This window comes from Sus scrofa, chromosome 1, assembly GCF_054392235.1.
Source record: "Sus scrofa isolate SSC_HxYL_T2T_F1_AM1 chromosome 1, Sscrofa_HxYL_maternal_Yorkshire_Landrace_v2.0, whole genome shotgun sequence".
In the NCBI taxonomy this organism is placed as follows: Eukaryota; Metazoa; Chordata; class Mammalia; order Artiodactyla; family Suidae; genus Sus; species Sus scrofa.
The window spans coordinates 89,350,111-89,373,670 of NC_139383.1; the positions used below are offsets into that span (position 1 = coordinate 89,350,111).

A 23,560-nucleotide genomic window follows, 5' to 3' on the forward strand; every position below is an offset into this window, starting at 1 on the left:
GATCTGACTATTGGCCACATTGTAAAGATTGTTACTTAGGCATTCTTCCCTTATTTTTTCTTTTTTTTTTTCTTTTTTTTTAAGGGGGAGGCCTTTCTTCTCTTCAGCTCTTCCTTGATCTCCATTTCCCAGGCCATTTGCAGTCTCTTGATTCCTCTTGTGTCATGGAAAAACAATTTAATGATCTCATTTGTGCAGATGTAGTACCCTTCATAGGCCTTAGGAAAAGTGAAATGTAATTTGGCTCAAGTAGTGAAATTCAAATGGCTGAATTTCAAAGGAAGTGATACTTAGATGAAAGAGGGAGTTGGAGGAAAAATAAGCAACTCAGTCACTGAAGAGATTGATATTCTGAGCATGCGACTATCACCTTGAGACATAAAGAGATCCTATTTACATATGGTTTTTCCCATTATTGTCTAGAAGTGTTAATACTTACTACTAAAAAAAATTAAAAAATGGCTCCATGGTCAATTTACTTAAGGAAATTTTTTACTTATTGAACTTATCCAAAAAATACTGTTCAGTCTTTACAGTGGAAACAAAGCAATGGAACCTGAGTGTAAAACATTAAATTATATAAAAAAGGTTGTATTTTTGTGGAAATTAAATTCAAATGAGGAATGGATGGCTAATAAGCAAGTAAACAAATAATAGAAAAATATAAATTTGTTATTAATGAGTATGAGGAAAAACAATTTAGAAGAAGGTGATGCAGGAGAGAAGTGTTTGATATAGATTTGTGTAGTTGCTTGAAGTACAGCTAGAATTTCAGTTTGTTCAAAATGTAATCACATTATCCACTTTCAATATTATTATTTTTAATATTTAGTTTTATTAAATATATATATTTGATGGGAAAATATTTCTGAAAAGTAACTAAACATGGAAGATGAATGTTTCTTGGGAGATGAATGTTTATTACTGTTTGCTGTATAATGCACAGAATATATATATATATAAAATCAAATAGTAAATTTATAGTATTACTGTTTTAGAGATGCAAGTGATTAAGGGAACAAAATGTCTAAAAAAGCACTTTTGAGGGGCAATAGTTAAAAAATATTGAGGAACACTATCCTTACTCATGTCTAAATATTATATTTATATGTCTAAATATTATATTTATATGTCTAAATATTATATTATTAGAATATTAGTAGAGCTAATCCAAGCACAGAGCTTGGCCCATAACCTGTAAGGATAATTTTCAGTGAAATTGAGAGGTTCTTCCTTCTCAGGAAACTTCCCAGAGTATATGGACAAATGGGTTAATGAACCAATTATAATTTATGAAGTGTATTGTAAGTAAAGGGTATTGATTTTTAACTATTAATTGTAGAAAAAGAATGAAGACTATAATTTTGAATATTTCAAAATTTAAAACATATCATTTGAGAATATTAATTATTATGCTCTGAGGAAAATTTTCAATCTTATGTTTTTCTAGCTAAGGGTCATTTTTAAATCCTTTATAATGGCAACTATCCAGCTGTTAGGTATTACAAAGTTTGAATACTAATCTTAAAACATGTAGAGACACTAGATTAGGTGATAGAAAAATTCAGTACTGATACTAGGTAGGTGTCCAAGAACAAGTTATATTGACTTTTCTTCATTTGTATCTTCAGGCAGATGAATCATTTCGTGGCCATGCTTCCATTGAGGAGAAGAGCTTAGTTGTGGAGCAAATAATTGAGTTGTTAATACCATTTTTTTGTGTGTTTGTGAAGCATCATCTTGATCTGGCTCCAGTTAAGCTCTGCTCCTGGGAGAAGTAGATCATTGCAGGGTTGTATGGAAATTATCTGGTAGTGATTCATGTCTCAGTCAGTAGATACACAGCCTTAAAGGGATTCAGCTGAAATGCTGCAAGTCTACGAATTTTGAAATCCTGTGCCATTTGAAAATGGCACTCCGCCTGATTTTATTCCAGGTCTATTTTCCAGAGGACAACAATGTAAGTAATGATGGCTCTTATAAGATGTGAATTAGAAAGTGTTTGCAAATAAAATGCAAATACAGCTAAAGGACAGACACAGTTCCTTGAATGGTTTTTATAAATAGTTTGTAAAGTCTGCCATTTTGGCAAGCATTTTATTTAGATGAAATTTGAATTCCTCTGTCATCTACAATGCTTGAACACTTAGAACATTTGATTCAAATCTTTCTTCAAAATCATTAGAAAGTCCAGTCCTATCAAAAAATAGTTCCCCCTTAAATGATTGGGTGATTTGCTGTCAGTGCAGGTCCTGATTTACTTGCCTCCATGCTTGGGTTTGTGAAGTTGAAATTCTAATGTGTCTTGATTCTTAGCTCTTTTGTAGATAAAAGTTTTATTAGTAAACCCTGGTTGGAGCCAGATCTTTGGATACAACTGACAGGATCCTAGAAGGCATTATCTCTGCCTTCTACTTACAGGGAACATTAGATTATTAGAAGTCACAGAGATAATATGAGACTGAGTTTTGGAGGTGATTTTAAGAACTTATTTGATTATTAAACATGGTCTTATTAATTTAAGTTACTATTTTGAAATCATTGAATCACTATTCATGCACAAATATATTTCAAAACTGTCAGTAATTCATCTGTTTTGTCTGATAAACAAATTTTAGCCTCAGAATGGAGAACCTTGACCTATCAACAGTTTTAGCTTAATTTACTTTAATCTCTTTTAGCATTATCAAAACTTAAGTTTATACCTTTGATCTCTATCATATCATGGAATTAGCATATAAAAATAGTGTTTCAGTACATGTCTTAGGAAAAGGGGTAATAGGAGTAGCTTGTATATATAGAATAGTTTAAGACAGATTTTATGTTTTCCTTTTTTCAAGCAATTTTCTGTGTATATATTATATTAGTAAGATATATAATTGTTTAATAGTATGTCTATTATATATATATTTCTGAATGCCTCATGTATGAACTACATTTAATTGTCGTTTTTATTAATCACCTTTAAGAAATATTATGTGGTGTTTTGTCTTGATAAGTTAATAATTCTAATTAATGAAACTAAAAATTTGGATTAAATATACATTATGTAGATATATAAAAATGCAGACATTTATTTGTGGGAGCAGTTCTACCTACAAGGGTGGTATTGGTGTTCTTGCTTAAGTGATAAGAAAAGTTATTCAGGAATTAAGCCCTTCCCTCTGGAAGCATCCCTAGAAAGCATTATTATTTTACCTACAATGGTATAGCAATTTCCATCCTAAAAAATGTGCTACTATAGATAACTCCATTCCTACTCAGCTTTCAAGGAAAGCACAGTGATTTGGGAAGACTTACAGACAGAAACAACCCTTTAAAAGCCCTTCATTATCAGGAAATTTTTGTCCAGATACTGCTGTGCAGTAGAAAAAAAATAATTTATTGGAGAAAAAAAAATAAGGAAGAAAAAAAGAGGCCCCTATTTAGGCACATTGTCTGTCAATTATGCCTTGCTCTGGTAACATATTTTGGAGGAATATAGGGCACTGATGCTCCTTACAAATGATAATAAAGACACTCTCCTTAAATACACTACTCTCAACTTCAAGTTATCCAGATATTTCCTGAATAAGTCACTTAGCTCCATAAGAAATTCAGACACTAGAAACACGTATCATCTGTAGAGTTGGCTCCTTGGATTCATATCCAGGCTTTATCATTTCCTAACTGTATATTCTTGCAAATTAATTTCAACCATAAAATGTGTTTCAGCATAGCTAATTATGAGGAGTAAATGAGAAACATGTTTAATGTATTAGCGAAATATCTGGTATATAGTCTATACTAAATCTTTATTATTATTGTTAGATTGGTATATGTGTACAGATCATATATCTCTATATAGATATTCCATTGCTTTAACTCAACTCTGGAAGCCAAACTTCATTATTTATGTTATCAATGAAATTCTATGAATGAATGATTGAGTGAATGCAAATTAAAATGAGATGATTCTTCAACTCATTTTTGAAAAATATATTTAGGGGAGTTCCCGTCGTGGTGCAGTGGTTAACGAATCCGACTAGGAACCATGAGGTTGCGGGTTCAATCCCTCCCCTTGCTCAGTGGGTTAATGATCCGGCATTGCCGTGAGCTATGGTGTAGGTTGCAGACACGGTTCGGATCCTGTGTTGCTGTGGCTCTGGTGTAGGCAGGCAGCTGCAGCTCCGATTAGACCCCTAGCCTGGGAACCTCCATATGCCATGGGAGTGGCCCAAGAAATGGCAAAAATATATATATATATATGTGTGTATATATATATATATATATATTTAAGGTCGAGAGTATTTATTGTTGGTAAGGCTTTTGAGAAAAGTACTCTTTAATATACTATTTATGGGAATAAAAGATGCTTCAGGATTTTGAGAGCAAGCCATAGAATCTGTCAAATTTAAACATACATGTATATTTTATCTTGGTAATGATATGTATTTCTCCCATAGAAATAAGTGAAGAAGTCTGAGACTGATGTTCATTGTGATCCTGTGTGTAAAGCATAGTATTAGAAATAAAAGAAATTTCAAGCAAAAATGCATTGGTTGGAGTTCCCGTCATGGCGCAGTGGTTAACGAATCTGACTAGGAACCATGAGGTTGCGGGTTTGATCCCTGCCCTTGCTCAGTGGGTTAAGGATCGAGCATTGCTGTGAGCAGACGCAGCTCGGATCCTGCGTTGCTATGGCTCTGGTGTAGGCCGGTGACTATAGCTCCGATTGGACCCCTAGCCTGGGAACCTCCATATGCCGCAGGAGCGGCCCTAGAAAAGGCAAAAAGACCAAAAAAAAAAAAAAAAAAAAAAAAAAAAAAAAAGAAAAGAATTTGGAGTTCCCGTCGTGGCGCAGTGGTTAACGAATCCAACTGGGAACCATGAGGTTGCGGGTTCGGTCCCTGCTCTTGCTCAGTGGGTTAACGATCAGGCGTTGCCGTGAGCTGTGGTGTAGGTTGCAGACGCGGCTCGGATCCCGCGTTGCTGTGGCTCTGGCGTGGGCCGGTGGCTACAGCTCCGATTCAACCCCTAGCCTGGGAACCTCCATATGCCGTGGGAGCAGCCCAAGAAATAGCAAGAACAACAACAAAAAAAAGACACACACAAAAAAAAATGCATTGGTAAAAGGAATTATGTTTTAACCTTAATATAGAATGATATGCAGCAATTAAAATAAAGGAAAATTCATATATACTGACAAATAGTGTCCACAGAAACTGTAATTAGAATTTCAAGAGCATTATTATATGTTACATAATTTTACATAGAGTAAATTGACTCTACATATCCATAGCCATAAATGATTGTACATATACCTACATACATCCATATCTAAGTAACATTTATAGACTGTTAATAAAGGGTCATTGAGAATCAGTGGTTATGGTTGGGAGAGGTTGTTTGACATTATTTCACTATTATTAGTTTTGGCTTCAGATTATTTTTCTGTGGTAAAAAAATACAACATAACACTCATAATTTTGACCATTTTTAAGTATGATTCAGTGACAATACATTCAGTGTTTTATAACCACTACAACTGTCTATATTTGAAAATTTGTCATATTCCTCAACCAAACTCCATACTCATTACAAAATACTTAATTTGATTTTAAACTTAGCATCACTCTATGTATATAAACAATTTTCCAAGGGCCATGTTTTATTTTTATAATTTATAAAAATAAATTATTTTTATTTTAACTGTTCTACTTTTGGTTAGAATTGTAAATTAGAAAATAAGTTTGGAAGATTTTTCTTTTAAAGTCAATTCAAGTTTTGAGGACTTATTAAACTGATATCTTGTGACCCAACTAAGCATTTAATAGATGCACATGTAATCACATGATCCAAAGGCAGGAGATCTGTTTTAAAATAGTTTGTTGTAAGTAGTGTTCTCCTTATGCCAGACAAAGAAATAAGGATGCTTATCTAAGCCTTTACATTTATAAAATCATTCAATCTTTACAACAATACTTTCAGGTATATAATATTAATTTCCCAATTTATGGACTATGAAACTGAGGCACAGAGAGCTCGTCTGGCAGACTATAGGTGCTCAGAAGAAGTAATTGTAATGTGAAAAATAAAAAATTTATCTAGGTCTCTTTAAGGGGATAGCTTTTATTACCTATTCTCAATTTAACTTCAATCTTGCTAGGTATGTGTACTCAAGGGACCTCATATCTGGAATTAAAAGGGGGTGTATGTGGCCAATTTTCATGAGACATAAAGAATATGTCAGGATATTATATTATTTAATAAGAATTTTAACTATAAGTTCACATTTTAAATCACATTTTAATATATATAAAGTTGATTATTAAAATTTAAACTATAATGCTAGGAACTTAATATGTTTAGTACAATGACTCTAAAAAAAGCAACTGTGATTTAGATAGAATAAACAACTTCTAGTTAATTATATCCCTGAAAGGTAAATGATGAAATCCAGGTGTTCTGATGTCAAAATCCATACATGTTAGTTATGTACACCAAATTTCCCTCCCTTAGCCAACAGGGTGAGGCAAGGGATTGAACCCAAATCCTCATGTATACTAGTTGGGTTCTTAACATGCTGAGCCACAATGGGAGCTTCCCTCCTTGTCCCTTTTGGATATCACTTTCTCTTATGTAATTTCCTCCATGATCATTGTGGATTACCTGTCTGAGAGCACTGCATCTATCTTGAAAGGGTGCATGGCCCAGATTTGCACTGAGCAATTTTGGTGGCATGAGGATTATCTTTGTCATCTTGATGGCTTAAGACCACTAGGTGGTCATCTCTAAGCCCCTGTACTATATGCCCATCATGAGGCCTTGGGTGTTCTGCCTTTTGCTGGCAAGGGCTTCAGGGCTGTGTGTGGGGGAGGTAGGTATACACACAATAATACAGTTTCTCTTCATGTGTGAAATACTTTTCTGTGGTCCCAATATCATAGAGGACTTTATATGTGATCTGTTTGCACTTTTGAAACTGACCTGCATGGACATTCACCTCCTGTGCTTCTTAGTCATCCTCAATATTGGGTTGATATATGTGGCCATCTTTCTTATCCTCATCACCTCCTATATGATCATCCTCTGCTCTCTGAAGTCCTGAAGATCTGAAGGGTGGTATATAGCCCTCTCCACCTGTGGCTCCCACCTCACAGTGATTGTCATGTTCTTTGTGCCATGCATATTCTTGTACCTCAGGTCTGCGGCCATGTACCCCATAGACAAGGCAATGGCTGTTTCTGAGCCCATCAACTCACCTATGTTAAATCCCTTTATCTATACCCTTAGAAATAGAGGTGAAATACACCATGAGGAAACTGGATGAAGAGAAATCCTCCTCTGATATTAACTTATATGCTTTGAGCAATTCTTTCTTACAAGGACCATGAGTTCTTACCATCCAGATTCATTCAAGTCTTTTGAGGAAACAGCAGCCAATGACCTCTTTTAATTATGGAATCAGGATTAGTCAAAACAGTGCTGTTACTGCCTATGTCACCAGTACATTTCTTGCCCCATTCCTCTTTTCACAGGGCTATGGCCTCTCTCTATATTTCTCTGTCTCTACCTCTCTCTCCTATTTAACCAATCTTTTGAATAATTTGAGCCTTTCACTGTTCAGGTTTTTAAATTTATCTTCTTCTGCTCGCTCTTGGAATCCTCTTTTCCAGATTTTTAACTTGGATGGATCATCTCATTTTATCCACTTTCAGAAGAATTCCCACCTCCTTAGACATGTTTTCTCTTATGACTTTCTTTACTCATTCCCTCAGTTATTCTCTAATTCTCAATCAGGTTATATACTTAACATCAATGATCACAAGCTAGATCTTAAAATTTATGTCTTGACTCTTATTTTCTCTGTGTTCCCCCACAAGTTTGTAGTTCCTTTAAGGTCATGTATTATGTTTATTTGTTTGTGTTTGAGGTAGACCTCTGTCAGTCACCTAGTAGATGCTTAATAAATATTATTGAGTGACACTAAGTATAAAGCTAACTTAGATTTTTTTTATTTTTGCAAATTCATATATCATATAAAAACATTGAGAGAAAAATAAATATAAATAAGAGAGGGGTTCGAATTTTCCAGTTTGCATGTTTCCAAATATACTTTTTGGAAGCAAGTATAATCTCAGATTAATAGTTGAATATTTAATATGGAAGATAACAGTACAAAATCCTCTACTACCATTTTTCCTTGTTAAGAGAAACAGAATGAATATAACTCATGCTGGAGTTAACATACTTTATAATTTAATGTCTCTGTCTATATGTAGATAGAGCATCTATATTTATACCCCTTTTGAGAAAATAGAAACTTTGTAGACCTTTTTTTTTTTTTTTTTTTTTTTTTTACCTATGATTAACTCTGGGATAAAGATTCTTTTTTGTTTTTTGGCTCCACCTGGGCAATATGGATGTCAAGTGCCAGGGATGCAGGAATGGAAGCCGCTGAAACTCAGCAGTGACTTAATTCATTTCAGAGACAATTCAGGATCCTTAATCCACTGTACTAAAGCAGTAACTCCAGGATAAAACTTCTTGTTGTTACAGCCTTGAGTTTGGTTTCTAAATACAAAGGATGTTTATTTTATCACTAGGTTGTTTAGTCTCTCACTAGAGAGACTATGACACTGATCTTAGTCTGATTTCAATCAACTTCTTTCCAAGGGGTGTGACTACACACAAAAATAGGTAGGATATAATAGTTTATGGAGGGGCAAACTACTTTTTATAGACTGTCTCTGAAGGGTCCTCATGAACTAATTCCATATTTTCCCGAAGCTTCATTCCCAATGCTACATTCCTTCAGAGTAATGAGACCTGCCATCCTTTCTTTTCCAAAAATGAAAATAGAAAAAATCCTTTAATCTATATAAATTGTTCTTTTAATTTTAAAGTTATGGCATATCAAGCTCAAGTTCTGAGAGAAGAAAAGCACATTGAGTATTAATTATATATGTTTGCATATTTATACATAAAATTTGTTACACTTTAATAAACATGTTCTGTTGCTCTAGTCCCCAAACAGTACCCGTCTTTATGGATTGATGCCATGCCTTATCCCAGAACTCTTTTTTTTTTTATTTAATAAATACACAAGTATTTCACACCAATTCTGCAAAGGCACCGTGTTCTATCCCAGTATACACAGGTTTCTATTTATGAATACAAAAGTAACAAGAGCATCTTCCAACAGAAACCCAGGAGAAGTTAAAAAAAAAAAACTAAATATTTGTGGGTGTAAAATTTTTACAAATAGTTGACCAAGTGAAACAACTGATAACTGTGCTTTGGAAAATTGTAATGATGAGAAATTTCTAAACCCTGAGAACTGAGAGGCAGTTCTGCAGATTCATAACCTTAAATAGCAATTTGAGGACAAGGAGGAATATTTTGCTTCTTTATTTTTTTCCTTGAGATCACATTGGAGATCGTGTTTGAGGAGCAGTGGGAAAAATTGGACAAGGATTAGGTCTGTCAGCTGCTCATTCAAAATGAGGAGGAAAACGAAGAACATTCACCATGCAATCCCCAAATTGGTGCTGGCCCCCTCCCACCACAGTTGTTGCCACTGTTGCAGCCAGGGAAGCACAGGAGGGGAGTGTAGAGCCCCCCTGCAGGTGGGAGTGCACAGGTGACACTGGCAGAGTCAGCATAGGAAAGGGAGGGATGCAGGGCTCACTGTGCAGGCAGAAGTGCACTGCCATGGCCCAACAAGTCAAAGCCCGCCACCTCAATAAAACCAAAAGATATGACAGGGCCTTATTTCAGACTTAGGTGAGGACTAAAATAATGTCAGGGAGGTATTCAAAAATTTCTGTTTCACATTGCTACCCCTGGGGACAGACAAGAAGAGCTTAACAGCTATTCCCACTATGGGAGTTTCCCTTAGGTCGGGGGGGGTGGTGGTGGATAGGATATGTAAATGTCCCTTTAACCAGAATTGAGGTCTGAAATTTCAAGAGGGAATTGAAGTCATTTCTGGAGGACCCATATGGGGTAACAGATCAAGTGAATCAGTTCCTTGGACCACAAGTCTGTACATGTTCCAAATTAATGTCTATTTTGAGCATTCTATTTTCTGGGGAAGAAGGGATGACTCAAAGGGCATCCATGGCCTCGTGGGAGTGAACCTACCTTCCAAAGCCAGGGGAAGTTAGGGAGGAAACTATATTTCCCTATGAGGACACCAGGTGGGAAAATAACAATGCTGTCCACTGCAGGCATATGATGGACTTGAGAAATCTCATAATTCAGGGAATTAGAGGTGTCATACCTTGGACCAAAATATGTCTACGGCATTTGAAGTACAGCAAGGTAAAGGGGAAGGACCAACTAAATTTTTGGGAAGACTCAGAGCTTGGATGAAAATATATGGTGAAATAGATTCCACCAACCCTTTAGGAAAGGGCATGCTCAAACTTCATTTTGTAACTAAAAGTTGGCCAAATATTTCTCCAAAAATAATTTTTAAAATATATAGAGGATTGGAAAGATAAATCATTAGAGAACTTACTAAAAGAGGGAGAAAGTGTTTATGTGAGAAGGAGTGAGGAATGGAATTCTATTTTATTAAGGGGAAAGAAGAGTAAGTCTTCTAACTTCTTTTAAATGGAAAATAGAGGACAAACTAATGGATACAGAAAGTACTGGAAGGTTTTTGGGAAGTAGACATTGAGAGAAGGGGTATACATTGTCAGAACTAAGTTTAGAATAAGTTTAATGGAGTAAATCGATTTTAAAATAAGCTGGTGCAAAACTTGAACTTGGCTTTTCTTTGAAAAAAAAAAACAAATTGTCCTTGGAATGCTACTTTGATAATAGATTATATAATGTTTTTTAAGTGATCTGCTGTATTTGCTTTTGAGATCTCTTGTAACTTTGGTTAAGGAAAAAGAATTCTCCACAGCGACCTATGATTCTATCTGACCAAATTAAACAAAAATGATTTATTTATAAACACTGACAAATTCTAATTAAAGTATTTTTAACTCAGCCAAATTTAGAATGTTTCACGGGACAGTTGAGGCATTCAAAAAAATTAAATTTATTAAAATTATTTAGAATGTTAAAATACATAGAGAGCATTATCAAATGAGAGATAAATCTCAGATTATACAGATAAATAGATTTTTTTAATATAGATAATCTAGAACTTTTACAGTTTCTGAAATTTGGAGATGTACTGGTACAATGTTCTAATTCTTTTTTTTTCTAGTTATTTCAAAATGTTATATGTCACAACAGTAAACAAGTTTCATTGTCAATTTTCATTATGATCAGATTTAAAATGTGTTTTAAGTCTTTTGTCACTGTTAAGTTAATGACTTTACTCCAATATCTTTGCAAAAAATTTCCTCTTCAAAAAGATATATATTCTCCCATTGAATAAGGCGTATTTTGTTTTTTTTCTTTTTGGTTTCTTTTGCTGTGCAAAAGCTTGTCAGTTTGATTAGGTCCCATTTATTTATTTTTTGCTTTTAATTCTGTTGCTTTGGGAGACTGACCTGAGAAAACATTTGTAAGGTTGATGTCAGAGAATGATTAGCCTATGTTCTCTTCCTGGAGTTTAATGTTGTCTTGTCTTATATCTAAGTCTTTAAGCCATTTAGAGTTTATTTTCATTAATGGTGTGAGGGGGTGTTCTAGATTCTTTGATTGGCATGTAGATGTCCAGGTTTCCCATCAATATTTGCTGAATAGACTGTCTTTTTCCCATTTTATATTCTTGCCTCCTTTGTTTAAGATTAACTGACCATAGGTGTCTGGGTTTGTTTCTGGTTTGTCATTCTGTTTCATTGGTCTGTATGTCTGTTTTGGTACCAGTACCACACGTCTTGATGACTGTGGCTTTGTAATATTGCCTGCAGTCTGGGAGAGTTATGCCTCCTGCTTGAGTTTTGTTCCTCAAGATTGCTGTGGCAATTCTGGGTCTTTTGTGGTTCCATATAAATTTTTTGGATTGTTTGTTCTAGTTCTGTGAAAAATGTCATGGATGATTTGATAGGGATTGCATTGAATCTATAGATTGCTTTGGGTAGTATTTCCATTTCTACAATATTAATTTTTCCAAACCAGGATCCTGTAATATCTTTGCATTTCTTTACATCTTCTTTAATTGACTTGATTAATGTTTTATAGTTCTCAGCATGTAAGTCCTTTACCTCCTTAGTCAGGTGCATTCCCAGGTATTTGATATTTTGGGGTGCAATTTTAAAAGTAATTGTGTTTTTGTATTTCTTTTCTAAAGTTTCATTGTTAGTATACAGAAGTGCAACTGATTTCTGAATGTTAATCTTATATCCTGCTACTTTGCTGAATTTATTGATCCTTTCAAGCAGTTTTTGTGTTGAGTATTTGGGGTTTTCTATGTAGAGTATCATGTCATCTGCATACAGTGATAGTTTTCTCTCTTCTCTTCCTGTTTGGATGACCTTATTTCTTTTGTTTGTCTGATTGTTGTGACTAGGACTTCCAATACTATGTTGAATAGCAGCAGTGACAGTGGGCATCCCTGCATTTTTCCAGATTTTAGTAGGAAGGTTCTCAGCTTTTCTCCATTGAGTGTTATATTTGCTGTGGTTTTATCATAAATGGCTTTTATTATGTGAAGTTTTGTTCCATCTATAACCTCTTTGGTAAGAGTTTTGATAATAGTTTCAAAGATAACTGACAAGGGCTTTACTCTAAAATACACAAACAGCTTATACATCTCAACAGCAAAAAAAGCCAACAACCCAATTAAAAATGGGCCAAAGACACGAATAGTCATTTCTCCATGGAAGATATACATATGGACAACAAGCAATAGAAAAAATATTCAAAATTCCTGATTATTAGAGAAATGCAAATCAAAACTACCATGTGATACCACCTCACACCAGATAGAATGCCCATATTATTAAGTCCACAAATAACAGTTAATGGAAAGGGTGTGAAGAAAAGAGAACCCTCCTACACTTTTGGTGTGAATATAAGCTGGTACAACCATGGAGATCAGTATGGAGATACGTTAGAAATCTACACATAGAACTACCAACTGATCCAGTGATCCCACTCTTGGACATATATCCAGACAAATATTTCCTTAAAAATACACATGCACCTGAATGCTCATTGAATCTCCTATTCACAAAAGCCAAGACATGAAAACAACCCAAATGTCCATTGACAGATGATTGGATTAGGAAGATGTGGTATATATACACAATGGAATACTATTCAGCCATAAAAAAGAACAAAGTAATGCCATTTGCAGCAACATGGATGGAACTAGACAGTTCATACTGAGTAAAGTATGTCAGAAAGAGAAAGACAAATACAATATGATTTCACATATCTGGAATCTAATATATGGCACAAATGAACATTTCCACAGAAAAGAATATCATAGACTTGGAGAATAGAATTGTGCTTGCCAAGGGGAGGGGAGGAAGTAGGTTGGATTGGAAGCTTGTGGTTGATAGATGCAAACTATTGCCTTTGGAATGGATTAGCAATGAGATCCTGCTGTGTAGCACTGGAAACTATGTCTAGTCTGTTATGATAGACCATGATAATATAAGAAAAAAATAATGTATACATGTATGTGTTACTGTGTCACCATGCCATACAGTAGAAAAAAAAATGTATTGGGTAAATAAAAATAAATAAATAAATAAATATTCCCATCATCAGTGGAAAAAAAAGATCTATAAAAAGAATTTTTAAAGAAATACAAGTTTCTGACTTGGAGACCTTAATGATGAGCTGGGTAAGATATTTAAAATTTCTAAAAGAAAATCTGATGTATTCATAAGCATTTAAACAAAAATGATTGGTTACATTGAACTGTGTGAACTGGTGAATATGGTTAAAATTTTATGGTTTATATTTAAAATAATACTGACTTTTCATCTGTGTTTTCCAGGTTTAAAGAAATTCTCCCCAACAAGCAATTTGGTAAATTATACCTTTGTAAGCAGTATTGAAACATTTCTGTCTTCGCTACCTGATTTCTTCAGAAAATGGAAACTCTCAGGTTCCCAGAAACTTTATCAGATAAATTAGGAAGGCCACATTTTATGTAGCCTGTAGAAACCTAAAGGTATTTGGATTTTCAAAAGGGAAGGAATTCACCAAGAAGTTTAAAATAAAAATCTCCAAGACAAGCCCTTGACATGACTTTCCTAGCCCTGAGATGCCTTTTAAAAGCTTGGTCTGAGATTCCTTATAAAGTTCTAACAAAGCCAATTTTTAGAAAGCCATATATGATCAATTATATTTACATAAATCATCAGGCCAAGGTTCTCCATATTTAATTGGCAAATAAATTAGTCTTGGTTTGCCTAATATTTGATAAAAATGAGAGTAATTTTAGAGAAGAAGAGATGTGTTTCAATGAACACTTGCTAAATCTGTTAATCTAATTATTTTAATTGTGGTCAGTGTCACTAAGACTTACTTCCTAGATAGATCTTTTTTATTATGTTATATTGCTTCAAAGTTTAACTGAGCTTCTAAAAGAAAAATCTAAGTTTGTTTCTAAAGTTTATCTCAGTGATCTATTTTTGGATGAAGATCAGATGCCCCAGAACCCGCAACAAGGGGACTATGCATACTAAAAAAGACATGATATAAAGGACAATTTCCAAGCTTATAGAGAAATGCCCCAATCCCCTACTATGGAGCCAGGAAGAGGTACCACAATATAGGAATTTAAGAGGGGTGCTGACAGATGCCCTCTTCTGCTTCTACCATCCTTTGAAAAACCTTTTTATTTATTTGTAAGCATGGGCTGGGGAATGGCTCTAGGCATCCTCACACAGGAACATAGGGAGGCCACCAGTTGGTGGCCTTCCTTTCCTGCCTCTTGGACTCTGTCACCAGAGTATGGCCTGAGCACATACAGTCAGTATCTGCCACTGCCCTATTAACTAAAGAAAACAGAAAACTCACCTTTGGAGGAAGACTGACTGTGAGTATAAAAACAGGGTACAGGGACGCAAATACCTGATTAAAATGGATAAAGTATTCTGTGGTCACACTACACAAAGGCAGCTGTTATGCTTGTGTCACAGGGAAACCAGAGGACCAAGTAGTTCCCTTTCTTCTGAGATAGTTGTCAGACCCAAAGGGTTTTGAATGTATGATGGACCCTCTCCCAGGACAAAATGACTTGAATTGATGAGTTCAGTTGGACTTTGTCACTATTATTCCCTCAGGTAAAAATTTCTTCAGGTCAGCCCCTGAAAACTCTTTAGCAGCCAAATGAAAACATCAACTTCTCCTTGTGTCTAAAACAACAAGAGGAAAAGGTGACTTTATTAGGCAACCTGACTAGGTGCAATGAAAGCTGGTCCTACATCACCTCCTACAAAATATCATAGTTCCAAGTGTCCCAGACAGATGTCTGGTGGTATTGTGGGAGTCTAATAATGGGTACCATTCCAGAAAAATAGTGACACCTATACTTTCATGCAACTGGCCATCCCTTTCACCCTGGCATTTAGGCCCCAATCTCAAACTCAGCCAATCATGAGGGAATGAGATATTATCCCCAGAGGGGTATCCTTTGACCCCCAGGTCTATATTGACTCAATAGGTGTTCCACAGGGTGTTCCAAACAAATTTATGGCTAGAAATCAGGTAGCTGCTGGGTTCTAATTTGTTATCTTTTGGTGGTCAACCATTAACAAAAACATTGATTGGGTAAAATATATCTATTAAAATCAACAAAGATTTGTTAATTACACTAGAAATACCATTAAAGGAATAGCCAAAAACTAGGGCCAACTTGTAAAATGACTTGGGAAAATAGACTTGCTTTAGACATGATGCCAACAGAAGAGGGTGGGATCTGTGTAATGATTGGTATCCAGTGTTGTACATTCATTCCCAATAACACTGCCCTAGATGGCACCATCACCACGACCCTACAACAGACTAGTGACCTTAGCAGATAAACTTTCAGAAAATTCTGGTATTAATGACCCCTTCATAGACCACTTATAAAATTGGTTTTGAAATGGAAGGGACTAATAGCTTCAATCCTCACCCCTCTAATTGTGTAGTTAGTGTCCCTGTCCTAGTTGGATGTTGTATAATTCCTTGTGCCAGGGTACTTATTCAAATATTAATAAAACCACCCTGACAAAACAACTGGGACCCACCAAGCCAATATGCTTCTGAGAGATGCAATAGTACATAAAAGTCAAACTATGCTCAAAGAGTTTGAAGAAAAGAATATTTGATAAAGAAATGAAGGGGGAAAATAGTGAGAATTAATGTATGTCTTTTCTATCAAAGGCAGTCTTGGTTACTTTATTTTGTTCCTGCTTCATCTGAGACACCCTCCTCCATCCCCTTCTTTCCCTAGTCTCCCTGTAATAAATTGTTTCAAATTAGCCAACTGACAAGAATATGTGTCCTGACCTGACCAATGGGAAGAGGACAGGTATATGACCTCCATTAGGGATAAGTGGGAGTGGTCTTCCCTCTTTGGGATGTGCTTTTTGAGTACCCACACACTTCTGCAGAAGTAAAGAGCCTTGTCAAGATCTCCCTGTGTTCATGTGTCTCATTTTCCAATCATCATTTTTGATGATCCCAGCCAGGGTCATTTTTCTCCAACACAAAACTGTGAAATAAAAGTGAATAGTCTTGTCATAGCTAGTCAATAGTATTTTATTTGTTCATTCTTTGTATTTTCTCACTGAACATTCATCCTCTAAATCTGTCCTTCATCCTGGTGTTTTAGATAAAAAAGTGGAATCTTTGAGGCTATATAAATAATACCAATATAGGAGCAATGTAATTCAAATGCTATTGATCATTTAGGGAGTTATTTGATATGTAAATATAGAACTTAATACTCCCACAATAAAATGCTAAGGAATGACCCAGAGAAGGACATGAAAAACAGGAAAAAGTCTCTTGCTCAAGTCACAGAGTATAGTCTTTTGATTTTAAATTTGTTCATTTAATTTTTTTCTATATGTACTTGTTATAAATAGCATTTGATTTCTGCTTCTAACTGTTCCAGAATATTTAAATGGCTGAAGTTCTGGACTGCCTTAGTGCTAGTGATTGTGGATCATCTCCCACTTAGAATGAGCTAACAGATGGAAAGAGGTCTCAGGCATCCATAAGGAGGAACATAGGTATAAACCTAGAAAGCATTTTTTTTTCTAAATTCCAGAAATAGTAAGAGTAGAAAGGTTGTGACATTTAAAGATGTCATCAGAGCAATACTGAGAAGAGAGAAAAGGTCTGAAATCTGAGGAAACATTTCTCAACCTGCAAAGGAAAAGAATATACTTAGTTGGATAGACAAAGACTAAATATTTTATTGCTGAAGGAAATAGTAATCCTGGATCAAAAATTCAAAGGATATTACAGGGAGGGTAATGAGAATGAGGTTTTAATCTATGTAATAATAAAACAATGAGTTCCCATCATGGCACAGTGGAAACAAATCTGACTAGGAACCATGAGGTTGTTGGTTTGATTCCCATCCTCTCTCAGTGGGTTAAGGATCTGGTGTTGCCATGAGCTGTGGTGTAGGTCACAGAAGTGGCTTGGATCCTGTGTTGCTGTGGCTCTGGCATAGGCTGGCAGCTGCAGCTCCAATTAGACCCCTAGCCTAGGAACCTCCATATGCTTTGGGTGTGGCCCTAAATATCATAAAAGACAAAAAAATTAACAGAAAACAATACTTATATGACAGCCTTACTACTAATTTCTCATGTAATGTCAAATATCCTATCATTAATATTATAGAAGCTATAATATAATGGGTAACATCATCCTCAAAGTTGAAATGGAATTTCTATTTTATTTTCAGAATGATTGATGCCAAATATTTTTGTTGCCAAACCACATGGGAAGGAAAGAGTGGGCAATGGTAACAGTAAGGAGGCAAAATTTCTTACAGAGTTTCAGTTCTAAGAGATAGCCCACAGCCCTGTACAGTCTCCAATGCAGCTCTAGCATTTAAAGAATATGACTTTTAAGAACAGAAAGACCTGGCGTTCACATTGTGGCTCAGCAGTAACAAACCCGACTAGTATCTATGAGAATGCAGGTTCAATCCCTGGCCTTTATCAGTGGTTTAAGGATACAGTGTTGCCAGGAGCTCTAGTGTAGGTCACAGATGCAGATTGGATCCTTCCTCATTGTGGCTGTGGCATAGGCCAGTGGCTACAGCTCAGATTTGACCCCTAGGCTAAGAAATTTCATATGCCACAGGTGTGGCCCTAAAATGCAAAAGAAAGAAGAAAGAAAGAAAAAGAAAGAAAGAAGGAAAGAAAGAAAAGAGAAAGAAGAAAGAAAAGAAAGAAAGGAAGGAAGAAAGGAAAGACCATGGAATTATTATATGAGAAAAGTAAACAGAAAAACTATTTGCTCTAGGAGTATATAAAGTGAAATTTGATATTGGAGTGAACACATAGGATAGCGAGGGCTGGGACCCTGATTTGGTTATTTGTGGATGGTTTACAGCAGATAATTTTAGTATAAGATTCAATGTTATAATATTGGTTCCATCTAAGCAAATTAGTTACACTGGCTAGATAATAAAATTTTCTTCAAAACTCATGTTCTTTTTCTGAACAAATAGGTAGATGAAGACTAATATGGTGCTGTGGCTTTAAAATTTGGTTTGTAATGTTAAATTTTCTTACATTTATATCAGAATACATATTGAAAATTAAAATATATTTTCATATATTCCTTTCTTGATTTTAAATTTATATTAAAAAGTCTTTATAAATGAACAAGGTTGTTACAATTTTTGTTTTTCTCATTTAACATATTATGAAAATTCTTCACCTTCTATTTCCTTGTATTTTAATTAGTGTTTTATGCTTGGCACACTATGCTATTAATTTGTAGTAGACTTTACATAAGTGTTTTATTATTCAACAATTTAGATATTTCTGAATGTTCACTATTATATATGACACAATATCATCTTCTATTATAAAATTTATACCACATCATTTTAACTATAGAATAATTTTTAGGATTGAGGTTACTATTATAAGGAGTGCAAACATATTTATGATTCTAGAAATATTTGATAAAACATTTACCAATAAGATTACATGAATCAAGCCGTTTCATTGCAATGTAGAATTGATACTATTTAGGAGTTCCCATCTTGTCTCAGCAGAATTGAATCCAACTAGGAACCATGAGGCTGCAAGTTTGATCCCTGGCCTTGCTCAGTGGGTTAAGACTCTGTCTTTGCCTTGAACTGTGGTGTAGGTCACAGACACAGCTTGGATCCTGCGTTGGTGTGTCTGTGGCATAGGTCAGCAACTGTAGCTCCAAGTTAAACCCTAAAAAGCAAAACAAACAAACAAAACCCAGAAAGATATATTTTAAAAAGCATGATTTAGGAACATATTTTATTTTCATAGATTCATTTCACCAGTTCATCTTGTGTGTACAGACACTATTTAAAAATAATGTTTATATTGATATTTCATATCTCCCTCTTGAATTATGCATTACAAAGCATGTTCGTAATAACTGTCTTATTTGATTTTGATAGGTTAGAATCTTGAACAGGGTTACTCTATATATTTCATTGGGGAGGACTCAGAGAATTATGGTTTCTTCAATAACACAAGGTTATGAAGCTGGAATTGCTATATTTTTATATCAGTGATAAAAATTATTATATTACTTTAACTTCTCATTTTGGAGTAATTTTATATTAATGTAAAAGTTCTCAAGATAGTACAGAGTTCCTATCTACTGCTCAGTTATTCTTCCTTAATAATTATTATATAACATTACCAGGAGTATATTTGTCAAAACTGTGAATCATTAAAGATATAACAAATATATGAGGATGAATGGTCATCATAAAGCAGAAATTAGAGTTAAATATTGCCATTTCTGCTGTGTGTCAAAGTCTCAGAGAGGTTTGCTTGTTTCCAGTGAGTCTAATGACTTAAATGGTTTTATGAATATTATTTGATTCTCCTAAAAACTCTATTAATAGGCATTGTGACAACATGAAGTTATAGGTTAGAATCTGAGTTCTTGAGAATTTTAAGTTACCTTTCCCATCACATTATATAACCTAGTAGAAAAGCCTGGATTTGAACCTAGGTCTCTAATAATCTGTGGAGCTGTTGTCTTTACTCATTTTATTTCACTGTCTCTCATGCTTTGATCCAAAGATAAGCTGATGAGAGCTGGATCATATATTGATAATTTTTTGCCTTCTAATAGTTGGTCAATGACTGATTAGATTACCTTAAAGGATTTGTATTATACTCTTGTTTTCTTGACAACAGGCTGGGTTGGAGTTCACAGGGCAGACACTGTTTAGGAATGTCTGGTACCCTAGAAACATAATGGAAATTGTTATTTTAAAGAAAACAAAAAGGCAATTATTAGTATACACACTTGTATATTAATTTTACTAACATTTCCAAATTATTTTTTGTTAGCTGTCAGTGTCATACATAAAAATAAACCTTTTTAGTATTATTTTTCTTGGCCATGCTCCCAACATGTGGTAGTTCCTGGGACAGGGATTGAAACCCCACTGCATCTGCAGCTGAGCCATAGCAGTGACATTGAATCCTTAACCTCCTGCACTACCAGGGATGTCCCAAAATAAACATTTTTAATGCTTGCAGGAAGTCTAACTATTCTTTCACTTGCTTATTTTAAAATGCATAGAATATAAGTGTATGTACATGAACATATACACTCACATCATTGGACTGGTAAATTTCTGTTATATATACAGATGTGGACACAATTATTCTACAAACCTGCTATGGCAAATGAAGTCAAAAGTTGAAGTAATAATCTGGCCCATGGAATATCTTTCTGTGTGGATAAGTTGTCTGGTTTTTTAAGAGAAAAAAGTAACTAAAATTGGTAAGGGTGTTTTACCATAAGCAACATTTTCACATTTTCCAGTTTGATCCTCATTATAATCCTTATGTGTAGGGAGGTTATATATGAACATCCCTATATTAATTACAGTAAATCATACATTTGAAACAGATACAGATTTGTGAGTCATACTTTATATGACTGAGTAATATTATATAAGTAATTTTCAAAGAATTAATAAAGCATTAAATTCTGGCTGTCTTCAACATATTGTTTTTTTTCCTGACCTGTGTGATAGTTGTCAATTTCTATCTGCAAGTAATTGGATTCTTACCTTCTGATTCAATATCATTTGCTCTGTGTCCTTCATCAAAAGGAATCATTCAAATAGTAACAAAGCAATCAGAAGGTTTATCTTCTACAGTGAATGGAGACTCTAGAAAATTCAACCCTGCTCTGAAAGTCAACCTTGCCAGAAAAGAAAAAAAAATTAACTTCTTTCTCTGTAGAACCAGTGGGAAGCACTTGGCCCTTGTTCTCACAGTTTCTTGGTTAAAATTACAGACTCAACTATTGTTATTTTTTTGATTTTCTCTTTTTAGGCATGAATTTCCTACCACTAAAATACTGTAATGACATCTAATATGGATTGTTTCCTACTCACAAGGCCCTGAGCAGGCACTCCCTTCATAGTCATTATAATAATACTCATCAGTAGGTGATACTATTTTTTTTAACTTTTGTTCTTATTTTTAAATAGTGAGTGACGAGAAAAGACATCTCAACACATGTATACATGTTAGGTGTTAGTATACAGGGCATAGATTGATCTTTCTCTTTTATAAAAAACAAATTCATTAATCTAAATGTATCAGTTCATTTCAGTCTTTTAAAGAAATAAGGGGAATTTCCATGATTTTCATGCACTTCTTAAACTAGGTTTTATATCTTCTTCTACTTGTAGATAAAGAAGTTTCCTGGTCAGGGGTGACATGAAAGTCATCTTTGCTCCAATTCCATGCACATGGTAGGTGTGATTAATAAACTGCCATCCTTCTTTCCTCAGGACTTGGATTTGACTTCAGAACCTGTCTCACAGTTCACTTCAGGAAACCACTACTAAGTGTTGAGTTGGCAATTGAGATGAAAAATGTTTCTCATCCCTACCACACATGGATCTTATCCTTCCCCTTCATTGGAATGTCTATCTTTGACAGTATACTTATATTTAATAAACTCTATATACCTCAGTTCTTCCTAATATCCCACTACTACCCCAAAAAGCAGTTTCTAATTTTGTGTTCTACACAACCAGACAAGAACAAGCATGTAAGATAATTTTTCATGTGGATGCACCAACTTGATGACTGTGATAATATTAAAAACTTGGCTGAGACAGATTTTTTTTCACATAGTTATTCTTCCTACATGCTCACTGATGTAGCTTTCACATTTTCCTTGTAGATCATGGAAAATCAAAACATTTTTACTGAGTTTATCCCTCTGTGGATTTCACAGAATCCAAATGTTCAGAAGATACTATCTGTTGTATTTTTGTTTATTTACATTGCAACTGTTGGGATAACTTGCTGATTGTGGTTGCCACCAGTAATAGCCCAGCCCTCCTGGACTCCCCCATATACTACTTCTTGGCTTTTCTGTACTTCCTGGATGCATGCTTCTCCTCTGTCATTGTCCCAAAGATAATTGTGGCCTCTATGAGAGGAAATCCATCTCCTTTGAAGGCTGCATAGCCCAGCTTTTAGCCAAATATTTCTTTGATGGAGTGGAGGTCTTTTTCCTTATAGCCATGGCATATGGCTGTTATGTGGCCATCTGAAAATCCTTGCACTACTCATCTGCCATGAACCAGAGGCTCTGTGGCAATCTAATGGTGGTGGCGTGGGCAGGGGGGTTACTGCATTCCTCAATACAAATGCACTTCACTGTCTTGCTGCCCACTGCAGTGCTAATGTCATCAACCACTTCATATGTGACTTGTACCCAATAGCGGAGCTTGCCTGCACTGATACCGATATTTTTGGCCTTTTGGTGGTCACCAACAGTGGGTTTATCTGCATCCTAATCTCCTTGTCGCTTGTCTCCTATGGGGTCATCTTGCTGTCTCTGATAACCTGTAGTACTGAGGGGCAGTGGAAAGTCCTATTCACCTGTGGAGCTCACATTGCTGTTGTGGTTTCTTTCTTTGCCCTGTGCATATTTGTGCATGCAGGACCTCAATCTGCTTTCTCTTTTAACAAGATGGTAGCCATATCTTACACAATCCTGACTCCTTTGCTTAATCCTTTGATTTACACTTTCTAGACATAGGAAGTTAAAAATTCCATGAAGATAGTGTGGCACAGAATAATGGTGGTTTCTAATGAGAAATAGAACAATAAATTTTGAATAAAAATAAGAGTAAAAAAGTTGAATTTTCTTGTTAGACAAACTTTATGTGGATGGGCCTTGTTGGACAGGTGGTAAAGTAAGGTAGTATAAAAACATAACATAAGGGTCAGGAAAAGATGTTTTCATGTTTAGATTAGTTATGAACTCTGAATTGGCAACTTAGTATCCTCACATGAAAATTAAATGGAGTTTAATTTTATGCTTACTTGGAATCTAAAAATCAGAAGAAGAACAAAGAGGCATTAACTATCAGACCTCTTTCCACTCCTTTGATGCTTAGGAAATCCTTTGTGGAGGAAAGACCAAACTATCT

The 23,560-nt window shown here is 35.0% G+C and overlaps 1 pseudogene; it reads left to right on the forward strand.

The window, feature by feature from the left end:
• The first annotated feature begins 22,168 nt into the window (after window positions 1-22,168).
• LOC146406182 (olfactory receptor 4C15-like) lies at window positions 22,169-23,229 on the forward strand (annotated as a pseudogene).
• The last annotated feature ends 331 nt before the right edge of the window (window positions 23,230-23,560 follow it).